The following is a 26,294-nucleotide window of genomic DNA, read 5'->3' on the forward strand; positions in this document are numbered from 1 at the left end:
AAGCAGCTTTGAATGTCTAAAGTGGTAAGTCTGATGTCACCTGGCATGCTTTCCATCCGGACACACGATTTTATACAGCCATTTTAACGGTTTATAGTGGGTTATACACCCTGAAACGTATTCCATCGTGTAGGCACTGAAAAAATCTATACGGCAATGTGCCCAACTCGAAAACGACAAAAAATGTATTTAGGGGCTTTTACATCTCGGCAACTCTATTATAAAAAATTATAAATGATTTAGGAGATAATCTGAGCAGCTATTTCACATTGTTTGCAGATGATTTCCCTTTTAGTAAAGTCATCAAAAGATCAAAGCCCACGAAGAATGATTTAGGTAATATATCTTTATACGATGTTACCCTATCTGTGTTATTCCGAATTATAGTGCAATGTTCCTTGGGACGAAAACCGACCAAGTGACTTTCAAGTAAAATGTTTCCCTTGTACTGGAACATACGTAATTGACGTATGAGTACATGTTATGGAACCACGGTTGACGACGTATGGAAGTTTGGGTTTGACCGTGAGTCGTGCTCGGATAGATTAATAATAATGCGACCGCTCGCTATAGGCGGGAAATTCGGGTTCGACTCCCAGTTCTGCAAAACTTTCATAGTCGTCATTCAATTATATAGCTGATGGTTGCCCATATTCGCGAATACATTTACCGTATATATCCCCATGGTGCGAAAAATAGTAATTGACCCTCAATAATGGAAAGTGGAAGTCATCCAAGCAACTACTGAAAGTGTCCGCCCGGTTGGCCGTGCGGTCTAACGCACGGCTTTCCGTGCAGGAAGGAGGGCCTGGTGCCCGGCACGACCCGCCCGGCGGATTTGTGTGGAGGTCCGGTGAACTGGCCAGTCTGTGGATGGTTTTTAGGCGGTTTTCCATCTGCCTCAGCGAATGCGGGCTGGTTTCCCTTATTCCGTCTCAGTTACACTATGTCGGCGATTTCTGCGCAAACAAGTTCTCCATGTACACACCACCAATACTCTACCACGCAAACATAGGTGTTACACTCGTCTGGTGTGAGACGTTCCCTGGGGGAAGGGGCGGGTCCACCGGGGGCCGAACCGCACAATAACCCTGGGTTCGGTGTGGGGCGGTGGAGGGGTGAGTGAAGTGGACTGCGGTAGTCGTCGTGGGGTTGTGGACCACTGCGGCTGCGGCGGGGACGGAGCCTCTCCGTCGTTTCTAGATGCCCGGTTAACATACAATACATACAATACAATACAACTACTAAAAGTAATCCATTACATTATTACACCATACACAGTTAGGCTACATAATAAATCCCACCTAAGGACTGTAATTACGAAAAACTTAAACTGGAACATGGTGATGTCTCCTCCACGAGACCCAGAAAGCAGTAAACACCGGCACTTACGTATGTGCCGTGTTCCTTGACTTCTGTAAGGCGTTTGATACATCTGCGCACTGCTGCTAATGAACAAAATACAAACGTACGGAATATCAGACCAACCGCGCGATTGGACTGAAGAGTTTCTACCAAAGGGAACTCAGCATGTTATGCTCAACGGAGAGATGTTTTCAGAGGTAAAAGTAACTTCGGACTTGACCCAACGTGATGTTATAGGTCTGTATACCGGGTGTTACAGTACAATACCGACAAAATTTGAGGGGTTGTAAGGGTGTCGTGAGCAACAAGCTGAGAATAGGAATCTGGGTCTGGAGTCATCATCCAACAACGCCATAGAGTGCCGAAGTTACATGCACCAGCGTCTGTCACTAGATAATCACTTCGGCAAAAGTCTAGCGGCTAGCGTTGCTACTTCTGGATCACGGAGTCGCAGGTTCGATTCCCGGCCGGGTTGGGGATTTTCTCTGCCCGGGAACTGGGTGTTTGTGTTGTCCTCATCATTTCACCATCGTCCTCATCATTCGTGGCAGTGGCTAGATTAGACTGTGAAAAAAATTGTGGACCTCGTGCGGGAGCTGATAACCGTGCATTTGAGCGCACCCACAAACCAAACATCATCATCATCATCCCTTCGGCAAAAGACGTGACTTCGTACGCTGACAGACCATAGACGGAATGTCTCGTAATGTTGTTTTTAGAAAGTGATAGTGACTGATAACCACGATCACCAGCGGAGGAGACGGAGCTAGCCGCTGCATAGCCAGGCCTTCTGTCTTTTGAATGAGATGCTCTGTTACCCCTGTGGATAACGGTTTCAGTCACAGGCTTAAATTAGCAGTTTATTTTTCTTCTGGAACCCTCTAAAATTTCCACTTTTTTCTGTGTACAAGAGGAAAATAAACGGCGGATGGAAACGCGTGTCAGGAAACGTCATCCGCCGAGGCAACAGAGCATCATATTCATAGAAGCCAAGACCTGTTTACGCAGCTGTTAGTTTCCTCTTCCCTACTGTCGATTGTGGCAATCAGTCGCGATCAATGAATAAGAAACAACATTGCGAAACGATCTGCCTATGGTTCTTCAGCATACAAAGCCACGTTGGCTGCCGGAGGTGTGGTCTAGCGGCATTCACCGGCGCCTAGAACTTCGACACTCTGCAGCGTCGTTGGATAACGTTTCTGGACACGGGCTTTGTTCCTCACGACAACCTCTAAAACCCCTCAAACTTCGTCGGTATCATTTTGTAGCACCCTATACTACTACTGCACTGTCTAGTAGCATTAATGTGAACACCTGTCAGAAAAGTGAATATCCGCCTTTCGCAGTGCGGGCCGCTGTGAGATGTGCAGGAAGGGAGTACAGGATGTTGAGCCATGCCGACTCAAGTGCTGTGTCCGGCTGCGCTACGCTTCTCGGCTAAGGATCCATGGTTCGAACAGCCGATGCAGATGGTCCAACAAAGTCTCCATTTGGTTTCAATTCTGGGAAGATAGGTGCCAGGAGAGTACAGTAAACTCACCCTAATACTCTCTGAACCACGGACGTACATTGTGAGCTGTGTGACATGCTTCATTGTCCTGCTGGGAGAGGCCATGGTCCCACGGAGAAATAAACTGATTGTGGAGGTGGACATGGTCCACCTTGTGTTGATGCATTGTGCCTTCCAGAAGGACGAGATCACTCGACGCATTCCCTCTGGACTGAATCCTTCAGACGATTGTTGCAGTGTGTCACTCCGGACATCCGGTTGTGGTATTGGAGTTCAAATTCCAGCTTTCGTCGCCTACAAACAGCAGTCAGCATGGGTGCGTGAACCAGGTGCCTGCTTTGGAGGCACATACGCTGCAGTATTTGCTGAACAGTCGTTGAGGAGACGTTTTTCGTAGCCCCATGGTTCATCTGGGCGATCAGTTGGTCAACAAATGCATGTCTATCCGCACGTACACATCTCCGCAGTCATTATTCACCTCTGTAATCCATGGCCCTTTTGTGCGCAACAGTTGCCTTGGCTCCGGTTTTGGATAGCACCAGTTTGTCACGCGCGGTATACTTTAACCACGGCGACAAGCGAGCAGTTTACAGTCTTAGCCGTTTCGGAAATGCTTTCACCCTTGGCCCAAAAGCCAAGTATCGTGTCCTTTTGAAAGTCAGATAAATCGCTCCGTTTCTAAATTACGGCAATTAACGCACTGTTTTCTGCGTCTCCGCGACATGCCTCACACACCCTCCATTTCTAGTTCTGCCACCTGCCGTTTGTGAGTGGCTATTTTACGTTGACGTCGAAGATAGGCGGTGGCCGCTTTATTGTGACTGGACCGTGTACATTAAGCAAGGTCGTTATAACAAAAACCTTGGAAAACCGATTTACTTCACATTTTTACACGACACTTTAAAAAGATTTGGAAGGACATAGCCACCATATTTGTTTCGTATATACAGGAAATGTTAGCAAAAATCGCGAAAAGTTCTTGACCAGTTTACTCCAAATTCTTAAGTGATACTCTAATTAACATTTTCACGGACATAGAATATATATTTTTAGTTATATAATGCATAAATGTATATGTAATATGAAAAGGAGAAACGTTCTCAATAAATATCTCAAAAAGTTCTTGACTGTTTCAATTCAAACTTTTAGAAAGTACTCTAATGAACATTTGGATGGATACAGGCAAAATATATGTTTAAATATATATGCAAAATATATGAAGAAGAAACTTTGTTACGAAAAATTATGAAACGTTTACTTCAAATTTTTAGACTAATAATCTAATGAACATTGGGACGCACATAAGCTACATTTTTTATTGGGTTTCCCAATGACGTAGGTTCTCGTCTGTCGCAGGTGCACACTACAGCACTTAGGCCCCAATAGACAATAGACGCCTGTGAGTTTCACCATTCGTAGAGAGTATGTGTAATATAATGCGCGCAGCGTTATGCAAGTACAACGGCTCGCTCAGTCCAGTAGCCAGCGTCAGCTGTGAGAACTAGAGATGGGCAAAACTGTTCTTTTCAGAGATCGGATCAGAACTGGTCACTCCCTGAAATGAATTAGCTCTTTTTCATGACTCACCACTCATTCACAACAGAAAATAAATGGAAGGCACATTGCCCTTTAAACTTGGTTTATTCCAGGACTATACCTGTATTTTGATCTTATTTGATCCTATTTTGAAGTAACACAGATAATGAGTAAGAATTTTGTATTGTTTATTGAAATTTCCACGATAGGACAAAGTTTTTGATTATTGATTTATTTTGCACTATCGTGGTTTTTTGGGTGATCGTAAAATGTTGTAACTTGAGATTTACATTATCAATATATTTGGCTATAATGTATTAAAATTTCATTAACCTCGTACAAATACATCGCAAGCCATATATTTTTAAAGTGAACATTTCCTTCCAAAGACGCCTAAAATCGCAAAATCCGTACTACAATAAGAAAAAAATATATAAATTTGACTGTAAGACCAAAGTGCTGCATATAGCCTTCCGCAGAATAAAACAAGGAAAAATTGGTGTATCACTTTTGCTATACGTTTATCGGTTTGCTCGTAATTAAAGTGTAAATTCGAGTGACCATAATAAAAAATCCTATAGTAAGAGGAGCCATCAGGAACCTAATCTGATAAGTTTAAACAAATAAAAATAAAATAAAAACAAATGATGTATACATAACATAATTATGTAATATACATAACAGTATTACTACGAAGAACACTATCCAGTAGAGACGAACTCCGATGCAGAGGCGCTGAGTCAAGCAGGTCGAGCCGCGAGCTGTATTACTGCGCGAGCTAAGACCCCAGAGACCAGAGTGACACCTGAGTTGCTTTGCTCAACGCTCTGGCAGAGTCGAGAACGGTGGGGTGAGCGTTGAGCGGGCGAGTTCCGAGGGTGGGGGGAGCGGTGAACGGCCACCACTCACCCGCTCGGAGACAAATCGTCCGCTCTCTTGCGAGCAGGTTGTTGCAAGTAGTTCTTATGTTCTCCGCTAGGAGGCTCTCTGTCCTGTTGCTCGCATCAACTGCCCAGAGGGCAGGACGTGCGACTAAAACGATCGCTGACGGAGTTCAGGTGCGCCAGACACTGCACGCCGCAGAGGAAGCACAGAGACGGCACCGAATGTGTGAAACACAAAATCCAATGGGGCACTGCACAATGCAGGCAGCCAAGGCAGAAGCAGGGCAGAGGCCGGCGCTGGCTATGTTGTGTGGCGTGCAGTGTGCTCTGACCAGCAGAGGCCCCACTGGTCTGCTCCGACTCTCTCTCTCTCTCTCTCTCTCTCTCTCTCTCTGTGCGGTGGGAAACGTTTGGAGCTACCGTTCTTTTTTTCTGATTCACTGATTGTTCACTCCTTTGAAAGATTCAACTCTATGAATTAGTTCAGGAGCGGATCCCCCATCTCTAGTGAGAACCAAAATCAGCTCTCCTCCCGGCTCCACGGCAAGCTACGTTTTCATTGCAAGGTGACAACTCGTTATAATTTGCTACGTTACAACGTACGGTTCTGTTATCTTCTTCTTTGTAGTCAGTTTCATCTACGATGGCAAGGCATGTAAACCATTATACAAATTGTTTCTGACATATGCAGGGTGAGTCACCTAACGTTACCGCTGGATATATTTCGTAAACCACATCAAATACTGACGAATCGATTCCACAGACCGAACGTGAGGAGAGGGGCTAGTGTAATTGTTTAATAAAAACCAGACAAAATTGCACGGAAGTATGTTTTTTAACACAAACCTACGTTTTTATAAATGGAACCACGTTAGTTTTGTTAGCACATCTGAACATATAAACAAATACGTAATCAGTGCAGTTTGTTGCATTGTAAAATGTTAATTACATCCGGAGATATTGTAACCTAAAGTTGACGCTTGAAACCTCCGACGTTCAGTTGCGTGTTGTAACAAACACGGGCCACGGTCGGCGAGCAGCATCTGCAGGGACATGTTTACGATGACGACCGTGTTTACGAGTGTGGCTGTAGTGCACTGTTGTAGTTTGGTCTAGCTGTCGCAGTGTCCGCATGTAGCGCTTGCTGCTATTGTTATTCTGCATTCGTCTCCGCACGCAGACCAACTGTAGTACACCGTGTTACCAGACGTCTGTGATAGTGTAGTGTTGTAGGAACTGTGACCATGGTGTACTCGAACTCTGAAAAGGCGGAGATGATACTCGTCTATGGCGAGTGTCGACGAAATGCAGCTGAAGCCTGCAGGGTGCATACAGAACGGCACCCGGACAGTGAGCATCCAACGTGCCGCACATTGCAAAACATCTACCGCCAACTGTATGCAACAGGTATGGTCGTAGCACGCAAACGGGTCCGTAACAGGCCCGTCACAGGAGAAGCGGGTGCATTTGGTGTGTTAGCTGCTGTTGCCATGAACCCACACATGAGTACACGGGACACTGCGAGAGCCGGTGGACTGAGTCAAAGTAGTGTCATGCGCATACTGCATCGTCACCGCTTTCACCCGTTTCATGTGTCGCTACATCAGCAATTACTTGGTGATGACTTTAATCATCGAGTGCAATTCTGTCAACGGGCATTAACAGAGAATGCGTTGCAGTTCTACCTGTTTACCGATGAAGCGGGTTTCACAAACCACGGGGCAGTGAATCTACGGAACATGCATTACTGGTCCGTGGACAATCCTCGCTGGCTCAGACAGGTAGAGCGACAGCGACCGTGGACTGTAAATGTATGGTGCGGAATCATTGGCGACCACCTCATTGGTCCTCACTTCATTGCAGGGGCCCAAACAGCTGCAACATACATCGCGTTTCTACAGAATGATCTGCCAACGTTGCTCGAAAATGCTCCACTGGAAACGCGTCGACGTATGTGGTATCAGCATGATGGTGCACCTGCACATTCCGCAATTAACACTAGGCTGACCCTTGACAGGAAGTTCGACGGGCATTACATAAAACGTGGAGGACGCATAAATTGGCCAGCCCGTTCTCCTGATCTTACAACTCTGGACTTCTTTCTGTGGGGTACGTTAAAGGAGAATGTGTACCGTGATGTGCCTACAACCCCAGAGGATATGAAACAACGTATTGTGCCGGCCGCGGTGGTCTCGCGGTTCTAGGCACTCAGTCCGGAACCGCGCGACTGCTACAGTCACAGGTTCGAATCCTGCCTCGGCCATGGATGTATGTGATGTCCTTAGGTTTAAGTAGTTCTAAGTTCTAGGGGACTGATGACCACAGATGTTAAGTCCCATAGTGCTCAGAGCCATTTGAACCAACGAATTGTGGCAGCCTGCTGCGACATTACACCAGATGTACTGCGGCGTGTACGACATTCATTACGCCAGAGATTGCAATTGTGTGCAGCAAATGAGGGCCACCACATTGAACATCTATTGGCCTGACATGTCGGGACACACTCTATTCCACTCCGTAATTGAAAACGGAAACCACGTGTGTACGTGTACCTCACCCCTCATGGTAATGTACATGTGCGTCAGTGAAAAAGACCAATGAAAAGGTGTTAGCACGTGGACGTAATGTGCTGTTCCAGTCTCTTCTGTACCTAAGGTCCATCACCGTTCCCTTTGGATCCCTACGTAATTCGGTGCTCTCCAATACACACGATCGAACAGTGGAGGAGTGGTACTCAAGCGTCAACTTTAGGTTACAATATCTCCGGATGTAATTAACATTTTACAATGCAACAAACAGCACTGATTACGTATTTGTTTATATGTTCAGTTGTGCTAACAAAACTAACGGGGTTCCATTTAAAAAACGTAGGTTTGTGTTAAAAAACATACTTCCGTGCATTTTTTTTATGGTTTGTATTAACCAATTACACTAGCCCCTCTCCTCACGTTCGGCCTGTGGAATCGATTCGTCAGTATTTGATGTGGTTTACGAAATATATCCAGCGGTAATGTTAGGTGGCTCACCCTGTATATTCTATCTCCTTATATATATAATTTCATACAGGAACTGCATCTACAACAGTGCGTACTTTAGTTTCTTCTTTGCCCTCGGGTTTACAGAAAACAGCAATGGTTTATTTGTTGCTTATCGGTTCATGATTAGAATACTGCTACGGAATCTGCATCATCCTAAGCGTTTTTATCTTACCCCAGTGCAGATTGCAACTGTGGGAAAAACAGAAATTGAATCTATTATTCTCACAGAGGTCTCTACCACACACCGTATATAAATGAGACCAACCAGTTTACCCATTCATTTTAAGAGACTTTAATTCCCAATGGAATTTCTGTTTGCATTAACAAGAAAGAAGGCTCAAGGGGGTAGAGAAGATGGAAAGCGAGCGGAGGGAGTATCAAGAAAGAATGGACATACACTATGTGATCAAAATTATCCGGAACCTGGCTGTATATGACTTACCAAGTTCGTGGCGCCCTACGTCGGTAATACTGGAATTCAGTATGGTGTTGGACCACCCTTAGCCTTGATGACAGTTTCTACTCTCGCTGCCATACGTTCAATCAGGTGCTGCAGGGTTTCTTGGGAAATGGCAACCCATTCTTCACGGAGTGCTGCACTGAGGAGAGGTATCGATGTCAGTCGGTGAGGCCTGGCAAGAAATCGGCGTTCCAAAACACCCCGAAGGTGTTCTATGGGATTCTGGTCAGGACTCTGTGCACGCCAGTCCATTACTGGGATGTTACTGTCGTGTAACCACTCCGCCACTGGCCGTACATTATTAACAGGTGCTCGATCGTGTTGAAAGATGCAATCGCCATCCCCGAATTGCTCTTCAACAGCGGGAAGCAAGAAGGCGCTTAAAACTTCAGTGTAGGCCTGTGCTGTGATAGTGCCACGCAAAACAACAAGGGGTGCAAGCCCCCTCCATGAAAAACATGACCAAACCATAACACCACCGCCTTCAAATTTTACTGTTGGCACTACACACGCCGGCAGATGACGTTCACCGGGCATTCGCCATGCCCACACCCTGCCATCGGATCGCCACATTGTGTACCGTGATTCCTCACTCCAAATAACATTTTCCCACTGTTCAATCATCCAATGTTTACGCTCCTTACACCAAGCGAGACGTCGTTTGGCATTTACCGGCGTGATGTGTGGCTTATGAGCAGCCGCCCGACCATGAAATCCAAGTTTTCTCACCTCCCGCCTAACTGTCATAGTACTTGCAGCGGATCCTGCTGCAGTTTGGAATTCCTGTGTGATGGTATGGGTAGATGACTGCCTGCTATACATTTAACTGTCGGCGGTCTCTGTCAGTCAATAGACGAGGTCGGCCTGTGCGCTTTTGTGCAGTACGTGTCCCTTCATGTTTCCACTTCATTATCACATCGGAAACAATGCAGCTAGAGATGTTTAGGAGTGTGGAAATCTCGAGTACAGACGTATGACACAAGTGACACCAAATCACCTGACCACGTTCTACGTCGGCGAATTCCGTGGAGCGCCCCATTCTGCTCTTTCACGATGTCTAATGACTATTGAGGTCTCCGATATGGAGTATTTAGCAGTAGGTGGCAGCACAATGTACCTAATATGAAAAACGTATGTTTCTCAGGGGCGTCCGGATACTTTTGATCACATAGCGTAGACAGGGAGAAAGAGGAAACGGACCGAGAGAGAGAGAGAGAGCGAAATAGAGAGAGAGAGAGAGAGGTGTGGGAGAAAGAGGTGGGCTCAGAGAAGGCTAGGGATGAATTTAGGATGTGTACCCAATTTCCATAAATAGTTTGCTTGTAAATGATATAGTAGACAGTGTCGGAAGTTCCATGAGGCTTTTCACGAATGATGCGGTTGTATACTGAGAACAACAATACAAGAAAATTGTAGGAAATGCAGTAAACCCAGCAGAGGGTCGAGGTAGGGTGTGGCGACTGACGCTCAATGACACCAGGTGTAACGTAAGGCGTATACCTTGACAGGAAGACGCATTATTGTATTTATGAGATAATTTCCACTGCTGTTTACTGATCTTTCATTACCACGACGCGTTTCGGCAGCTAGCTGCCATCACCAGGTGCATTAGAGTTACATGTCTGAAGCGTGATTACATCCATTTGCTGTGCATGTTAGTGAGATTATGTATCTAAATGCGATCCAACTCAGAAAGATACATATATTTTAATGTGTACATTAAGTGATTTACAAGTTTACATCATTTCATTAGTGCATTTACTTATATTTTTGTAGGAAATATTAATTGTTTGGTAAACAGAGCACAGTAACGAAGACATCACAGCTCAACACTTCCACATACAGATGTTTACATCACTCCAAAGAGTCTTAACTGCTAAGGTAAACTATTTCCTGTTACTAAGATAGTTCCATCAACATACATTTATGTCATTGCACATATTAGATGATATGATCATTTGGATAAGACAATTATTTGTTGTGAAAGGAATAATTTTTCTGTAAAATAAGCATTCAAAATTAGAGAAGATTTTGAAGAAATGAATATTGTTACTTTCTAGCTTTATGTATATAGACTGAAGGGGAGAGTGAAAATTTGTACCAAGGCTGGTAATCGAACCTGGGTCTTCTGCTTACTAGGCAGTCACTCTGTATGCCTGTATTCGTCGTGGCATACTATCACAAGTTCATCAAGGCACTGTTGGTCCAGATTGTCCCACTCCTCAACGGCGATTCGGCGTAGATCCCTCAAAGTTGTTGGTGGGTCACGTCGTCAATAAACAGCCCTTTTCGATCTATCCCAGGAATGTTCGATAGGGTTCATGTCTGGAGAACATGCTGGCCACTCTAGTCGAGCGATGACGTTATTCTGAAGGAAGTCATTCAGAATATGTGCACAGTGGGGGCGCGAACTGTCGCCAATACGCTGCCGATATGGTTGCACTATCGATCGGAGATGGCATTCACGTATTGTACAGCCGTTACGGCGCCTTCCATGACCACCAGCGGCGCACGTCGGCCCCACATAATGCCACCCCAAAACAGCAGGGAACCTTTACGTTCCTGCGCTCGCTGAACAATGTGTCTAAGGCGTTCAGCCTGACCAGGTTGCCTAAAAACACGTCTCCGACTATTGTCTGGTTGAAGGCACATGCGAAAGTCATCAGTGAAGACAACGTGATGTCAATCCTGAGCGGTCGATTCCGCATCTTGTTGGGCACATCTGTACCGCGCTGCATGGAGTCGTTATTGCAAAGGTGGACCTCGCCATGGACGTCGGGAGTGACGTTGAGCATCATGCAGCCGACTGCGCACAGTTTGAGTCGTAACATGACGCCCTCAGGCCGCACGAAAAGCATTATTCAACATGGTGGCATAGCTGTCAGGTTTCCTCCGAGCCACAATCCATAGGTAGCGGTCATCCACTGAAATAGTAGCCCTTGGGCGGCTGGAGCGAGGCATGTCATCGACAGTTCCTGTCTCTCTCTATCTCCTCCATGTCCGAACCACATCGCTTTGGTTCACTTCGAGACGCCTGGACACTTCCCCTGTTGAGAGCCCTTCCTGGCACAAAGTACCAATGAGGACGCGATCGAATCGCGGTATTGACCGTCTAGGCATGGTTGAACAGCAGACAACACAAGCCGTGTACCTCCTTCTAGGTGGAATGACTGGAACTGATCGGCTGTCGGACCCCCTCCGTCTAAAAGACGCTGCTCATGCATGGTTGTTTAAATCTTTGGGCTGGTTTAGTGACATCTCTGAACAGTAAAAGGGGCTGTGTGTGTGACACAATTCTGGAAACCGAGGAGATGCAAAACATTTTTTGATGTGTGTATTTTATAAATTCCTCATTGCGTGTGTTTATCTGTCTGTGTGTTTGCACAATTTTAAACCAACTGTCACACACAAAATTGTAAAGAAACTCACTGCTTGCACACCGTTCACAGACAAACTGTCTTAAAAGATATCCAACATTCTCATACTGTACAAAACATAACAACACCTAAGAAACTGCAAGACACACTAAGAAACAAACACACAGACAGATAAACATACATAGGCATTTATAAAAAAGTAAGTAGTACATACAATGTCTGTTATGTAGGTGAACTGAAAGAAACTTCCAGAAAAGATAAAATGAAAAAAAAATGCCTACCACACAAATAATTATAATAAATCAGTCATAGCCACCTACGTAAAGGACACTGGGTGCCTATGAAAATCAAAGTAATTTCACTTCAGATTAATGTAATTCAAGTGTAACTGTAATGCACTTGATGGTGACAGCGTGGTGGCGAAATGCATCGTGTTAATTAAATATTAGCAAAAAGTAACTGAAGCAGGAGAAATTATATCGCAAATTTGCTACACACTCGCAGTCCTCAAAGCAGTGCATATATCATGGCTAAATTTAATCCCGTTATTGTATGACTACACGATTCCAGAACAATCACTGGAAGCAGTTACATCCACAAAAATCTAGCAATATGTGTATGTAGCGATTTAAAGAAGAACGACCACAAAACTAACTGCTGCTAGGGCATATGCCAGACTTAGATACATTGGAAGAATCATTAGGAAATTTAGTCACTCAACAACGTAGATTACAAAACCTCGTAGGAGCAATAGTTGAATATTACTTGTCTGAAAGGGATAAGTAACAGACAGAATTGAATGAGGAATCAGACAGGATTCCTAGAAAATTATTGGATATTCTAAGAGTATACAACTCTGGAAGAGTCAACAAATATATTCTTTCCGCCTATGTACATCTCGCGAATAGACCATGAAAATAAAATTAGAGAGATTCGAACCCACACAGAGGCTTACCGGAAATCGTTCTTTCCGCCAACCATTAGCGACTGGAACAGGAGAGGTAGGAAGTGATAGTGATACACGAAGTACTAGATTGCTTGTGGAGTATGGGCGTAGATGAAGACGTAGACTAAGGAGGAATCACATGAGTTCCAAAGTGCTACCAGCAGTCCAGCTAGCATACCGACTGTGCGTAAGAAGTTAAAAAAAATGCGGTAAAATGGTCGAACAGCTCCTCTTAAGCCACAGTTTTCTGTAGTCGGTGATAAGAGACGCTTCAGGTGGTGTAAAGGGAAGCGCCACTGGACAGTGGATGACTGGAAATGACTTATTTGCAGTGATGAATCACGCTGCACAAAAATGCCTGGTCCCCATAATGCGCTTACGAATACACTAAATGCTGAAGGATATCACCACATTTTTCAAAATTGTGCACTGCGTAAGGTAGAGAAGCAGTCCAGAGAAGATGATCGCTCGTATCAGTATGACAATACACCCTGTCACAAAGCAGTGTCTGTGAGGGAGTGGGTTGTGGACAGTATTGTCGAAATGGACCGGCCTACCCAAAATCCCGATCTAAACCCCATGGAAGACTTTTCGGATGAGTTACATCGCCGACATCCCTTCAGACCCCCAGCGTTCAACACCACTACCTTCTCTGATTTCGATCATTGAAGAATAATGGAGTGCCATTCCTCCGCTGACATTCAGACACCGCATTGAAAGAGGCCCCAGCAGAGTTCAAGCCGTCATAAAGGCCAAGGGTGGATACATCCCTCATGAATGTCCACTAGTAGGTGTATGATATTTTTGATCAGATACTGAAGGTTTTATTTTGCCAACTGCATCCACTGTTGTCTTTTAGAAGAAAATAAAGGCCTACGAAAATACGAAATAGCCTTACTGTTCAATACACCTGTAAATGATCAAAGAAATATAGTTCAGCAGGCTGTTCGGAGACCATGCTATTGTGTATACAAAAGTTGCAACGTAAGAAAACTGTAGCGAAATGCATGAAGGCCTTGAGGAGAGTCAACGTCTGGTATAAAGACCAACTGTCGACTCTCAGTATAGGACGACCACATGATGCTTGTTGTAGAAAACTGAAATTCACTGGAAGAATCCCTTTGGAATCTTAGTCACACAAGAAAAAAGTGCTTGTAATACCGTCATTCGAACGATTCCAGAGAGTTACTCATCTGCCTCGGACATTTCCCAAGATGGTTTAACAGAAGAGATAGAGAAGAGCCAACTAAAAGTGAAGAGTTTCGTCATGTGATTGTTTAGTAAGGTCGAGGGCGTTGCAGAGATGCTCAAAAAACTCCAGTGGCAGTCGCTGTAAGAGAGGCGTTGTTCGTCATGAAGAGGTTTGTTGTTGAAATTCCGACAGCATGTATTCAAAGAACAGAAGAAGAGTCGGTCACTGTATTGTTTCCTCCACATACGTCTCAAGAAACCATCTCAATGAGGAAATCAGTGAAGTTAGAGTCCACACGAAGGTTTAATGATTCCCTCCATTTCCACGGTCGATTCGGGAACGGATCAGGGAAAGGTGGTGTGGGTGGGTATAATTGTGGTGCATCATGTACCTGTACCACCCACCGGAGTGTGGCTTGTGGAGTGTAGATGTACATGTAGAGGTAACTATATTAGGATGACATTGTCTCTTCTTTACACTTGGCCGGATGTACCCAGTGGCCTTATACTTTGCTTTATACCTCGAAGCTTGTTGTCACTCATAAGTCACGTGGTATCTCAGGCTTCATGACTCTTTGACTGTACAGTGATAAAAGCGTACTGGGGAGCATAACGCTGTGTAATGATCGGCTTCTCACAAGCATCCATCACTATTATGTCTGCTATTTCGTTCTCTTGTATTCACACATCGATAGGTACCCAATACGTACAGTGCCACTAGCATACCTTGATGCTGTACGTGATAAACATTGTCCTATATTTTCTGAACACTTTTGTCTGGTAGTACTTGTGCCGGGTGCATTGCACAACACTGAAATAACTGACACAGATTAGAAATTTCTGGCTTCAGCGATGTATGTAGTGCAGTGTCTTCTGAATTTTATAGTCAAAGAGAGGACATAGATTTCGAAGAAAACTCTTATTTCTCTTTTTAAAACCAATAAAATATTAGTTTGAAAATATCATTCAAGTTACAAAATTTAAAATAACTCATCAAATATAAAAATTTCATAGGCCTTTCCACAACCAAGGTTGATTTCCACGTGCTGTCATGCTGTGACACAACGCTGCGCTTCCGTAGCCACTTTCGTGAGATGGGGCGGGCTCCTGTCACCACATAGCTGGTCAGAGCGACTTAAACACACATCTCCCAGCCATTAGTAGCACTTGTACTTGGACTTAGGCTGGTTTCTGGACTTGTAATTACAGCCAACGCCGAGACAGTCTCCACGCCCAGCCGTTGGGTCAGTGTGGGGCTGAGCAGCTTCATCATGAAGCTGCTGGTCTACAAGTCGCTGCTTGACCTGATGGTACCGGATCTCGAGTGAGTTCCACAATGTGATGACCAAATCTAGGGTGTCTTCGTCTTGCAACCTGCAGTGTTAAGATTGTTGACTACATCCTTGGTGGAACCTATCATTTCGTAGATTCTGTGACTGCTTCGAAAAATCTGTCTGAAACTTCGTCGGCGGAGGAAGTTGCCTAGTCGTTCACTAATGCCTTTTACATGTGGTAAGTGTACCAGTGGAAGCTTCTCTTCTTTGCCTTCTTCTCGTGTTCTGCTCCCTTTGGTTTTAGCTACCGTTCTTATGATGTTGTCATCATAGCCGTTGGCACGAAACGTGTGTTGTAGCTCCTTTAATTCTTCTTTGATGTTATTTTCATCGCTTATCTGGTAGACTCGGGCAGTTAACGTATGCAGAACAGAATACTTTTGAGATGGGTGTTGGTGGATCTCCGCGTGCAGGTACCTATTAGTGTACATTTGTTTCCGGTACACTTTGTGTCCCAGTTTACCTTCGGCAGCTCTGTATACTTCCACATCCAGAAATGGAAAGATACCATTGTCTTCAGTCTCATTTGTGAACTTTATATTTTTGTGAAGGCTATTCAAGTGCTCGAGGAAGCTTCCCAATTCCGCTTCACCGTGAGGCCAGATAAGGAATGTGTCGTCCACATATCGTAGCCAACAACTGGGACGTAACGGAGCAGAAGCTAGGGCCGTTTGCTCCAAGGCTTCCATGAAGATGTCCGCAGCTACAGGGGAGAACGGGGAACCCATTGCCACTCCATCTAACTGTTCGTAATATTTTCCCCGCCAGGTGAAGCACCTAGATGACAGGCATAAGCGCACCAGATCGCATATATCTGGTGGGATCAGATCCTGCAGAATGCGCATAGTCTCCTCAGTAGGTACATTATATAGAAGAATAGAAGGGAGAACCGATAGATGTACTCAAAGTACCCTCCGCCACACACCGTCAGGTGGCTTTCGGAGTATGGATGTGTAGGTAGATGTAGAGACTTGATGTCAAAGCTGACCATAATGTCCGATGGCTTTATTCGTTGTTCCCCAATCAGTTGTATGAAGTGGAATGAGCCTTTCACGTAGGAGTCTGTTTGTCCCACAAGACGGCGTAACTTAGGTGCCAGATGTTTCGCAACATAATACGTAGGTGAATCTATTCCGTTCACTACGGGCCTCAGCGGATAACCCTCCTTATGGAGCATAGGTACTCCGTAGATTCTAGGAGGAACAGGCACCTTGGTGATTAGCCTCTTGGCTGTGCCAGGACCAATTCTCGAGTCCTTTACGAGGGCCGTCGTATTTCTGCCTATCCTCACTATCGGGTCACTCCTTAGTACTCTGTAAATGGAATCACTTAGCAGTTCGTCCATCTTCTTTTCATATTCAGAAGTGTCAACAAGTCGGCCGGAGTGGCCGAGCGGTTCTAGGCGCTACAGTCTGGAACCGCGCGACCGCTACGGTCGCAGGTTCGAATTCTGCCTCGGGCATGGATGTGTGTGATGTCCTTAGGTTAGTTAGGTTTAAGCAGTTCTAAGTTCTATGGGACTGATGACCTCAGAAGTTAAGTCCCATAGTGCTCAGAGCCATTTGAACCGTTTTTTGAAGTGTCAACAATCTTAACACTGCAGGTGTTTATGAACTACGGTGTGAGTGCGGAGCTGCGTAAGTAAGAGAAACAGAGAGACCTGTCAGCTTACGAGTAGCAGAACACGACCACTATGTACGATTACAACAACATAATAAATCGGCGATAGCGGAACACCACCGTGACTGTGGACAGCCTGTCAGGTTCAAATGGTTCAAATGGCTCTGAGCACTATGGGACTTAACAGCTATGGTCATCAATCCCCTAGAACTTAGAACTACTTAAACCTAACTAACCTAAGGACATCACACAACACCCAGTCATCAAGAGGCAGAGAAAATCCCTGACCCCGCCGGGAATCGAACCCGGGCGTGGGAAGCGAGAACGCTACCGCACGACCACGAGCTGCGGACCTGTCAGGTTCCAGGAAGCCCGAGTACTGGCGAAAGAATCGTGGATGCGAGAACGCAAAATACGGGAGGCGATCGAAATTATTAGCCTGACAACATCAACAGAGAAGATGGCTACAAACTCCCAGCGTCCTGGCTGCCGGCCATCCCAGTCCAACGGGCCGCGACCGGTTGCGGGGCAGAAGCTACACGGGACACGGACGTATCTGCACAAACAGCTGTAGAGCAACTGTCAGTCCACTTCCGCGCACACCAGGAGGAAAACTTGCCTACCAGAAGCCGAACGCTGATTGGCGGACAGCTACCAATCATTGACGACATAGACATCCATGAATAGCCTCTTTACTTCCATCTTCCCTTACGTCATGACTAGCCAATCGTATCATAGGGCCAATTAAAAGTTTTACAACAGTGACGTCAGACATCGATAGTCTGTAATAAATATAAGCGCCTATCCCCATACAAAACCAGTCGTGCCCTGAGGAAGGCCGTTGCAATTCGGCCGAAACGTCGTTTTTAGTTTATTATTGTTGTTAGTTTTTAGCAATGACGCGGCATAATACCCAGAAAAATTTTAATCATTAATTATTCTTCCTGTCACGTGTATCAGATTCCTCCCTGTCCTTTCTCACACCTTCATTCCTGCTTGCGCCCTTTTCTTTTTTCTTCATAATATTAACCTGGTCTCCATCAGAATCACTCCTATGTGAAGTACACTGTCTCCTACCAAACAGGTCTCGCTAACAACAATTCTCAGATGCCAATAAACCAATAGCATTGACACACATTCCTCGCAACACCACTTAACTCTCCTACTTCCAGTTACCTTTCTCCCAGAACAGGTCTTACATATCAGTGCACTGAGATGAAGCAGTTCGTTTTTGTTACGAACAGTACTATGAATTTTTTATTTCAAAACAGAATAATAATTTTACCATTAGTAAAGCTGTTATTTTAATCATTTAAAATATATTTTATCTTCTTACTGTTTCAAGCTAAGTTTATACAATTACATAAACGTTGTCAGTTGAAGGGCAGCACTACACTGCTGCCAGCAAACCTTCGTTCGTCATCAGAAGGCAGTGCAGTAATAATAAAGAACAATAAAACAATATTCAACTCAGTGTTCACATTTATTTGCTGAGCATTTTGGCGTTTCCACTTTTCACTTCTGCCTCTGCTGCTACAGTTTCCGTTAGTTGTGTGGCTGCCATATGTTAATGGCGGCTGGTCTGTCATTCTGCTTCCGCACGTTGCAATTTGAATGACTTGTTCCGCCACTGCTCTTTGTCACCATCGCTGAGTCGCTCTGTGTAATCTTCGAATGGCTTGTCATTTTAATATCCGTACTTCGGTTTGAAATTACGCATGATATCTAATCCATCCACTGTCGCAGACGTCGCGTATGGCGTAAGGAAAATGATTTGTCACTATCTCTGTCAACTGTAGTATCTCCGTCGCTCGGGAGTTCGCAGCCGCCCCTAGTGGCAAATGAAAGTAAAATTTCGACAAAAAAATCTCAACCTTACGTGTTCTCATTGTTCACGAAAAAAAAGAAACTAAGCTGTTGACAACTTACTATAGCAAAGCCGAGTTCCCACATGTCCACATTCTCCGAAGCTCCGACCCGCCTGTGCAACAAGAAGACTGACGTTGTCTAAGACCTCAAAGACATACTTAGGTCATATCTTACGAGATTCACATTGCATTAATGGCTGACTAAGCATCGACTCTACATTAATATTCCGAGAAAAACTGCAACCAGCCACCTTTTGTGATGCTTCAATTTTTATCTACCATGATCGATTTTGATTCATCTAGAGATTCACCATCAGATGGTGCACTTGTAATGAATGTTTGAATCATTGTGGCGGTCATGTAGCTGTGTCAAGACGTAAAAACGAGCCAAGTAAACACTGAATGTGGCGAGAATTATTTACATCATGTGATCGACATAAAGCCTTTACTTACTGTTATTAGCATTCGTTGGTTTGTTTCCGTTGGACACTTTACATTAACTTTATAGCACTACACAAACATTGCCATTGGCAACTCCAATGTAAATAAATCAAAGATCAAGAATAAAGCTGTATTCAGAGAATTTGCGTTAGCACTAGGATTCCACACACACACACACACACACACACACACACACACACACACACATTCACGCGCGTGCGCGCTCGCTCGCGTGTGTGTCACAAGTATTCACATTGCAGAACTGACTGGCACGTTTTATTCACCAAGTCTATCGAAGTAAAAGTTTAGGATGAAATTCAGTCTACAGTTTTAGTACTGAAATTAGGTTTGACATGTTTATTTTTCCTTAGTAAATACTGCTTATTGATTATGAAGTGCACCATCTGATGAATCGCTAGGCTATTCGAAACCGATCATGATACATAAAAATTGAAGCACCACAAAATGCGACCGTTTGTAGTTATTTCCGGAAACCTCTGTTCGTCACAGTCGCAGCGTTCAACCTACATTTTTTACTTATCGTTACTTCTGATATAGAACCCTGATTGTTAAATCGATGGGATTCTTTAACGTAAAAATTAGTGCTACTTGTGAAACAGGCTTTACTACAACGTGGTTCTGGTTCTACCTATCTCTGCCGTTGTATCCCGGTCCACCTTTGGCAAATAACTATTGTGCGTTTATTTCTTACATCTTAACACATCTACATTAGCGTCCACATCTATATGATTAATTTGCAATTAACAATTAAGCGCCTGGAAGAGGGTTCATCGACCCACCTTCAAGCTGTTTCTCTACCGCTCCACTCTCGAACAACGTGCAGGTAAAACGAACACTTAAATCTTTCTGTGCGAGCTTTGATTTCTCTTATTTTATTATTATTATCGTTCCTCCCTATGTAGGTGGGCACCAACAAAATATTTTCTCACTCCAAGGAGAGAGTTGGTGACTGAAATTTCACAAGAAGATAGTGCAGCAACAAAAAACGCCTTTGTTTTAATGTTTGGATCCTCAATTCATGTATCATATGTGTGGTGCTCTGTCCCTTATTTCGCGACAGCCCAAAACGAACTGCCCCTCTTTGAACTTTTTGGATGTCCTCCGTCGATCCTATCTGATGCGGATCCCACACCGTCAAGCAATATTCATAACAGGACGTACAAGAGTTCGGTGTCAAAAGACTTCTGGGAACCTAAAATATGGAAACAATTTTACATTCCCTGTCAATAGCACTCATTACTTCATGAGAACAAAGAGCTAGTTTTGTTTCACAAGAACGATATTTTCTGATTCAGTGTCTGCTGTTTGTCAATAAACTGTTTTCTTCGAGATAACTCACAACGTTCGCTCGCAGTATATGTCCCAAAATCCTGCAGCAAATCGACGTTAGCGAAATGAGTCTGTAATTTGGCGGATTACTCCTATTTCGTTTCTTGGGTACTGGTGTGACTTGTGTACGGATCTTTCAAACAGCGATCGTCTGTATATGAATGCTCAATATGGAGCTACTGTATCAGCATACTCTGAGAGGAGCCTGACTAGTGTACAATCAGGACCGGAAGCCTTGCCTTTATTGAGTGATTTAAGCTGCTTTACTATACTCAGGGTATCTACTTCTAAGTTATTCACGTTGGCAGTTGTTCTGGGTTCAAATTCTGGACCATTTACTTCTTCTTTTTTGATGAAGAAATTTCGGAAAAACCGTATTTAGTAACTCTGCTTTAGAGGCACTGTCATTAGTAACAACAACATTGTTATCGTACAATGAAGGTATTGACTGGGTGTTTCCCCTGGTGTACTTTACATACGAAAAGAATCTCTTTGGATTTCTGCCAGATTTCGCGACAGAGTTTCTTTGTGGTAAATATTAAAAGCATCTCACATTGAAGTTCGCACTACATTTCGAGCTTCTGTAAAACTTCGTCAATCTTGCATGCTTTTTCCGCTGTTTCTGCAAAGTGTTCTGACTTGTTTAGTGAACCACGGGAGACCAGTACCATCTCTTATTAATTTATTTGGTATATGTCTCTCAATATCCGTCGATACTATTTCTTCGAATTTAGACCTCATCTGGTCTACGCATACATATTCAGAATGGAAGGAGTGGAGACTGCTGCTTAGAAACGCGTCAAGCGTATTTTTATCTGATTTTCAAATTGATGTCTTGCGCATTTATTTTTGGTGGGTTTGGACGTTACAGTATTTAGTCTCGCTAAAACAACCTTGTGGTCACTAATTCCAGTAACCGTCACGATGTCAATTATTTACTCAGGATTATTTGTTGCTAAAAGGTCAATTGTGTTTTCACAACCATTTACACCTCGAATGGGCTCCTGAACTAATTGTTCAAAACAATTTTCAGCAAACGATATCAGACGATGCCTACTCCTTCTAAAAAGGTGTATTTTCGTCAACATATCGAATGTACACTGAATTCACCACCAACTATTACTGTATGAGTGGGCTACATACTTTATTTTAAAATGTGCATAACACTGTGCTGCCTGAAATAATGTTACTTTATTTTGCTACCGATTTCGGTTTTGAACCAAATGGTTCAAATGGCTCTGTGCACTATGGGACTTAACTGCTGTGGTCATCAGTCCTCTAGAACTTAGAACTACTTAAACCTAACTAACCTAAGGACATCACACACATCCATGCCCGAGGCAGGATTCGAACCTGCGACCGTAGCGGTCGCTCGGTTCTAGACTGTAGCGCCTAGAACCGCTTGGCCAGCCCGGCCGGCGGTTTTGAACCATCATCATTGGCAGCTGTACAACATACAAAAGTGGACATAGTGACAGTGCCAAACGAAATAAGAAAAACAGAAAAAATATTAAATCCATCAAAATTATCTCGAGCATTATCACAGATGTATCACACGTCATACATACCTTAACATAAGTTACCACAGGAAACCGTAATTGCCAGGATAATTTAATATCAAAAGTTGTAGCAAGATAAAAATATGATGGCACGTTGACACAAGGGCAACGAGTTATGTACAGCAATACAAGACAAAGAACTTTAAAGTGAAAAATTACAGTCTTGACCGAATCCAAAGAGCTCGTCATTAAATAATTATGTGACAATCAGATAACAAAACTGAGGTATTAACAGCTCTACACTTGATTGTTGTTGTTGTGGTCTTCAGTCCTGAGACTGGTTTGATGCAGCTCTCCATGCTACTCTACCCTGTGCAAGCTTCTTCATCTCCCAGTACCTACTGCAACCTACATCCTTCTGAATCTGCTTAGTGTATTGATCTCTTGGTCTCCCTCTACGATTTTTACCCTCCACGCTGCCCTCCAATGCTAAATTTGTGATCCCTTGATGCCTCAAAACATGTCCTACCAACCGATCCCTTCTTCTAGTCAAATTGTGCCACAAACTTCTCTTCTCCCCAATCCTATTCAATACCTCCTCATTAGTTACGTGATCTACCCACCTTATCTTCAGCATTCTTCTGTAGCACCACATTTCCAAAGCTTCTTATTCTCTTCTTGTCCAAACTGGTTATCGTCCATGTTTCACTTCCATACATGGCTGCACTCCATACAAATACTTTCAGAAACGACTTCCTGACACTTAAATCTATACTCGATGTTAACAAATTTCTCTTCTTCAAAAACGCTTTCCTTGCCATTGCCAGTCTACATTTTATATCCTCTCTACTTCGACCATCCTCAGTTATTTTGCTCCCTAAATAGCAAAACTCCTTTACTACTTTAAGTGTCTCATTTCCTAATCTAATCCCCTCAGCATCACCCGATTTAATTTGACTACATTCCATTATCCTCGTTTTGCTTTTGTTGAGTTTCATCTTATATCCTCCTTTCAAGACACTGTCCATTCCGTTGAACTGCTCTTCCAAGTTCTTTGCTGTCTCTGACAGAATTAGAATGTCATCGGCGAACCTCAAAGTTTTTACTTCTTCTCCATGAATTTTAATACCTACTCCGAATTTTTCTTTTGTTTCCTTTACTGCTTGCTCAATATACAGATTGAATAACATGGGGGAGAGGCTACAACCCTGTCTCACTCCCTTCCCAACCGCTGCTTCCCTTTCATGCCCCTCGACTCTTATAACTGCCATCCGGTTTCTGTACAACTTGTAAATAGCCTTTCGCTCCCTGTATTTTACCCCTGCCACCTTCAGAATTTGAAAGAGAGTATTCCAGTTAACGTTGTCAAAAGCTTTCTCTAAGTCTACAAATGCTAGAAACGTAGGTTTGCCTTTTCTTAATCTTTCTTCTAAGATAAGTCGTAAGGTTAGTATTGCCTCACGTGTTCCAACATTTCTACGGAATCCAAACTGATCTTCCCCGAGGTCCACTTCTACCAGTTTTTCCATTCGTCTGTAAAGAATTCGCGTTAGTATTTTGCAGCTGTGACTTATTAAACTGATAGTTCGGTAATTTTCACATCTGTCACACCTGCTTTCTTTGGGATTGGAATTATTATATTCTTCTTGAAGTCTGTGGGTATTTCGCCTGTCTCATACATCTTGCTCACCAGATGGTAGAGTTTTGTCATGACTGGCTCTCCTAAGGCCATCAGTAGTTCTAATGGAATGTTGTCTACTCCCGGGGCCTTGTTTCGACTCAGGTCTTTCAGTGCTCTGTCAAACTCTTCACGCAGTATCTTATGTCCCATTTCATCTTCATCTACATCCTCTTCCATTTCCATAATATTGTCCTCAAGTACATCATCTTGTATAATCCCTCTATATACTCCTTCCACCTTTCTGCCTTCCCTTCTTTGCTTAGAACTGGGTTGCCATCTGAGCTCTTGATATTCATACAAGTGGTTCTCTTCTCTCCAAAGGTCTCTTTAATTTTCCTGTAGGCAGTATCTATCTTACCCCTAGTGAGACAAGCCTCTACATCCTTACATTTGTCCTCTAGCCATCCCTGCTTAGCCATTTTGCACTTCCTGTCGATCTCATTTTTGAGACGTTTGTATTCCTTTTTGCCTGCTTCAGTTACTGCATTCTTTTATTTTCTCTTTTCATCAATTAAATTCAATATTTCTTCTGTTACCCAAGGATTTCGATTAGCCCTCGTCTTTTTACCTACTTGATCCTCTGCTGCCTTCACTACTTCATCCCTCAGAGCTACCCATTCTTCTTCTACTGTATTTTTTTCCCCCATTCCTGTCAATTGTTCCCTTATGCTCTCCCTGAAACTGTCTACAACCTCTGGTTCTTTCAGTTTATCCAGGTCCCGTCTCCTTAAATTCCCACCTTTTTGCAGTTTCTTCAATTTCAATCTGCAGTTCATAACCAATAGATTGTGGTCAGAATCCACATCTGCCCCTGGAAATGTCTTACAATTTAAAACCTGGTTCCTAAATCTCTGTCTTACCTTTTAGTATCTCCAGGATTCTTCCAGGTATACAACCTTCTTTTATGATTCTTGAACCAAGTGTTGATTAAGATTACATAAAAACGACAGTAAAATAAAATATAAAGTAACAGATAAACAGGATTGATCAATGTAAGAATATACAATATTTTACAGTCCATTCAAAAAATGTAAACATGTAAAATACAAGCTACATATCATTCCATGAATTTAAAATCAGTCAAGCCATATCTGAAGAAAATACAATTAAATTAAATTAATGTGATGGAGATACAATTTTTAGTAGTGAAGGAAAATATAAAAGGAATGTACAATATGTAGATGCAAATCATCAAAAATTTTATGCATAAGATACAATCTAACCAAAAATTTTGATGAAGAAATATGGTATTCATATAAACATTAACACAATGGTTAGAAAAATATGTCATCCGATTGACTAAACAATTACAAAATGAAATTAAATTTCCATTTATCATACAGACAAAAATTAAGAAAAAGACATCTTATGAACCTTCTCTTCAAAGCATTGGTTAAAAATATGCCATCAACAGTACTACATAGTCATAAGACAAAACCAAAAAATACCATTTAGCATACACACACAAATTAATAAAAGAAAACAACAATTTTTGTGAGTATTTTGATAGATTTAACGTTTTTTCTGTTTTTCGTGTTTCGTTTGGCATTGTCATATTGTCCACTTTTGCACAGCTGCCGCTGATGATGTTTCAGAACCGACACTGGTTGCAAAATAAAATAAGATTATTACAGACAGCACATTGCTATGCATTTTTTAAGTTTAGTACGTGCTGTTGACCATCACCTAAGAAAGATGTTCAGTCTACTTATTTGAAATGAGACTCAACTTTATTTAAACCAGTCAGCAACTGTATCATCTGAGCAAAGGGGTCGGTAAAAGGAATGAGTTATTAATTTATTCTGTCAGCAATAAACACTCCACCATCAACTTTATTTAATCTATCCTTTCTGAACTCAGTTAGGTCCCTTGTAAAAAATTCGGTTGAACTTATTTCCAGGTTTAGCCAGCTTGAGTTTCAGTGTTTTCTATTAGTGCTTGGAGCTCTGATTCTTTTCCAGCATCTGTGGCAATTTACAGCTGGAATACTGATCATCTCTAGGTTTACTTTCCTATGCTTGTCCTGGACCCTTTTAGACTGAAGCCCTTTCTGTAGTTTCCCGAGACCCTCCAAACTAAAAAAGCACTCATTTCCCTCCACACAGCCCTCGCTACCCATGTAGCCACTTCCTGAGTGTAGTGGATCCCTGACCTATTAAATGGAACCTGCAACCAACCCCCCCCCCCCCCTCCC

This window comes from Schistocerca piceifrons, chromosome X (genome assembly GCF_021461385.2).
Source record: "Schistocerca piceifrons isolate TAMUIC-IGC-003096 chromosome X, iqSchPice1.1, whole genome shotgun sequence".
NCBI lineage: Eukaryota > Metazoa > Arthropoda > Insecta > Orthoptera > Acrididae > Schistocerca > Schistocerca piceifrons.